We start from the raw sequence: 3,946 nt of genomic DNA, 5'->3' as shown, positions 1-3,946 counted from the left end.
GGAGCTGGCGGAGCAGGGGCGCCCAAGCGCGGCAGATCCTTTGTGTAAACCCGGCGCTGATTGTAATTACGCCGCTCTAATTGCTGCTCAGCAAATAAACAACGAAGGGCAGCAGCATCCGCGGGATTGTGCAACCCCGGCAGAGCCCCCGGGAGCGCATCCCGAGCAAGGGGCAGCCTCGGGAAATGTTGGGTTTTACCCGGGGAGAAGGGAATTGGGATCTCTGGGGGTGTTCTGCACCCCCAGAGAAAAAATATAGAAAAAAATAGAGAAAAAATATAGAAAAAATATATGTAGGAAAAAAAATAATCTCTGCTCCTTTTTTGGGGTGTTTGGATCTCCTCATCCCATGGTTCACCTCCTGTTCCAATGGAGCTCCTCAGCCCATGGTTCTCCTCCTCCCTGGGGTTCCACCCTGACCTCCTCATTATTTTAATTCATTAATTGCTCCCATGGAGCTCCTCATCCCGTGGTTCTCCTCCTCATCCCATGGAGCTCCTCATCCCGTGGTTCTCCTCCTCATCCCATGGAGCTCCTCATCCCATGGAGGTCCTCATCCCGTGGTTCTCCTCCTCATCCCATGGAGCAGCCAAGCCATGGCTCACCTCTTCCCTGGGGTTCTATCATGAGCTCCTCATCCCATGGTTCACCTCTTCCTTGGGGTTCCATCCTGACCTCTTCATTATTTTAATTCATTAATTGCTCACATGGAGCTCCCATGGAGCTCCTGATCCCTGGGGTTCCATCCTGAGCTCCTCATCCCATGGAGCTCCTGATTCCATGGAGCTCCTGATCCCATGGTTCACCTCCTGATCTCATGGAGCTCCTGATCCCATGGTTCACCTCCTCCCTGGTGTTCCTGGGGGTGATCCTGCAGCTGGGCAGGGATCCAGGCCAGGTCTGGCCCCTCACCTGTGCCCCACACCAGGGACCTGCCCAGGCAGGAGCAGCCCAGCCTGGAGGCCGCCCAAACCCCACGCAGGAGATCCACAGCTTATGCACTCATTGACTTCATTTTAATTAATCCTCCTCATCCCTGACATTATGTCTGCTTGTGCCCCTCATCCCTGGTTTTATTGATGAGCTTTACATTTGGGCAGCACCCAGCACAGGCAGCTTTTGGGAGTGCCTGGAACTCCCTCTTCCAGAGCCAACCTCCTCCTGGCTGCAATCCCCCAAATCCAGGGGGGTTTTGGGCCTGGCTGTGGGGACAGGACACCTGGAGGGGCAGGGACAGAGCTCTGGCTGGAGCTGTCCCCAGGCTGGGATTTGTGGAGCCAGGGAGGGATGGAAGGGCTCCATCCACCTCCTCCTCGCTCCTTCCTGCTGCCCAGGCTAAAATCCCAGCCCGTTCTCCATTTGATTCCCAGTTTCTCTCCCTCCCTCCATCCCAGGTTTGTTTTTCCCCGACCTCTTCTGCTCCCCTGAGCCTCGCCAGGCTCAGTCCCAGCCCTGCTGATGCTCTTTTCTCCCTGAGCAAGCCCGAGCCTGCCAGAGCCAGCAATCCTTCCTGCTCACCTGTCCCCTCTGGCACGCAGGGCACGGGAGCTGCCAGCCCTGCCCGTGCCATGGCCCCAGCTGGGAACACCTGGGAACGTCTGGAAACACCTGGGAACACCTGGGAACATCTCACTGTCCCCACTGACAGCCCCGTGCTCTCCCCTCCCTGCCTGCTCCCAGCTTTAGGCCATTCCAACCCAGCTGTTTGGTGGGAATTCAGGATATTTTCCCCCCCCAGTCCTGCATTGCTGTGAGGGCAGCACATCCTAATTAAAAGCCATTTTAATTGTCTTGTGGGCAGTGGAATTCGTTGGGGTTTTGTTTTGCTCGCGCCAGGCTCCTGCTCTGCTTTATTTCACGCTCCTCAGCTGCAGTAAAATCGGGTTTGTGGTGCTGGCAAAGCTTCTGCTGCTCCCGCAGGTGCTGTGGGGGCACTGACTCCTCGTCTCACGCCCCCCAAACCCCTGCCAGGACCCCGGAGCTTTTCACCCCGCAGGGGTTGTGTCCTGCAGCTCCAGGAGTTCGTCCTCACCTTTGAAGCTTTGCAGCTCCGGAGCAGATTTGCTGGCAGGAAGGGGGGAAAAGGGGAAAACCATCACCGGGGGAGCAAAGCCCTCCCTGCATCCCTTCCCCAGCGGCTTTTCCTGCTCCTCTCCAGGCTTCCCCCCCTGCTCCTCCCCGCTGCCGAGCCGTCTCCCAGTGACAGCGGTGAGAGGATTAATTAAGCTGCCTGTCAGGCCTTGGCAGGCGGCAGCTCTGCCACGCCAGCGCTAATTAATCCCAACACAACCCACCTTTATCCGCAAAGCCTGCCGCGGGCTGGGGGAAGGCCAGCTGGGTGCCCAAGAGCCTGGCACCCGCTGCTGAGCTCGGAGAGGGGCTGGGAATGGGGGTCCCACCCTGCTCGGGGAAGGGAAAGGGCTTGGGGGGCTCTGGCACCAGTGGTGACACCAGATTGGGGGGGGGCTGGTGGCTCTCAGGCAGGTTTGGTGCTGGGGATCCCCCCCAGTGTGAGGGGATTGGGGAGAAATGGAAATTCCTGCAGTGTGCAAGGATTGGGGGTGAAGAGGAAATTCCCCCAGTGTGGAAGGATTTGGGATGAAGAAGAAATTCGCCCCAGCGTGGAGGGATTGGGGAGAAATGGAAGTTCCTCCCAGTGTGGAAGGATTGGGGGTGAAGAGGAAATTCCTGCAGTGTGGAGTGATTGGGGGTGAAGAGGAAATTCCCCCCTGGCTCTGTTTGATGCCCCAAAGGGGATTTTCCTGATCTCAGGAGCAATCCCTCTCATGGGCTCTGGCCATCCCATTCATGGGGGGGGCCCTGCATGAAACCTGGTACCTGTTGATGCTCAGACACCTGGAAAGCCACATTTAAACCAGAAAGGGATGTAAAATAACCCCTCAGAGAGGAGAGAGCCCTCCAGGGGGGCGCAGATGTGCTGCTGGGAGCCTGGCACTGCTGAGTGCCCCCCGTGCCCTGCAGTGCCAGGCTCTGAGCTGCAGGGAGCTGCTCCCCTCTCTGCTGCTCCTGGCAGAGCAGCGCTGATCTGCCTGGCCTGAGGGAGGCTGATAAGAGCATTATCAGGAGGTACAGGCAGGATGGAGCTGCTGCTGGTGAGGCAAAATCCTTCTGCTCGTTCCTAAGGAAGGGAAGAGGCCGGGCCAGGCTGGGTGCTGCACAAATCCATCCACACACGGGTTCAGCTGCTGTTTCACCTGGGTACGGATCATTCCCAGCACACACCGGTGGTCCTGTCCTTCCAGAGTTCATTTTCCAGCTGCATAATTTGGAGAACTTTAATTGCCCCATGATTAAGTGACTTTTGATTCCCCTCTCATCAAACGTAATCTCATTTGCTCCTTCTCCTTTCCCTTTCTTTCTTTTTCTTCCCCCCCCAATCCCCTTCTGGAAATTGAATTAACATTCCATCTAATTACTCAGCCACTTCTCTAATTGCTGAAGGGACTGTGGTTGTTGTGCTCATTTAATTAATTGAGACCCGCAATGTGTAATGAGGAAGAGGATTTATTGGCTGGGGAGTTGGTGTGCAGGGCTCTGGCAGGAGAGGGAGGTGGATGCCAGCCCAGCGGGGTAGAAGAGTCTGGATCTTAAATCCCTTTTTTTTTTAGGTATAAATATGGAAAAAAAACCACTTTCCCTGCTGGTTCAGTTGCCATTCTGGGTGGATCCTTTTTAATGCAAATTAAAAGGATTAAAATGCGTCATGTCCAGAGGGTGAATCCCCTCCAAAGGTGACCCTTGGGATGCTCACCTGTCCCTGCCCAGCATTCCCAGTGTGTGCACCCCATTCCCATTGTTCTGCACCCCATTCCCAGTGTGTGCACCCCATTCCCAGTGTGTGCACCCCATTCCCAGTGCTCTGCACCCCATTCCCATTGTTCTGCACCCCATCCCCAGTGTGGGCACCCCATCCCCCTGGCTTCCC

Source organism: Geospiza fortis, unplaced genomic scaffold (genome assembly GCF_000277835.1).
Source record: "Geospiza fortis unplaced genomic scaffold, GeoFor_1.0 scaffold569, whole genome shotgun sequence".
Classification (NCBI taxonomy): domain Eukaryota; kingdom Metazoa; phylum Chordata; class Aves; order Passeriformes; family Thraupidae; genus Geospiza; species Geospiza fortis.
The sequence above is the reverse complement of the archived record's forward strand: the minus strand, read 5'-3'. Positions refer to the sequence as shown.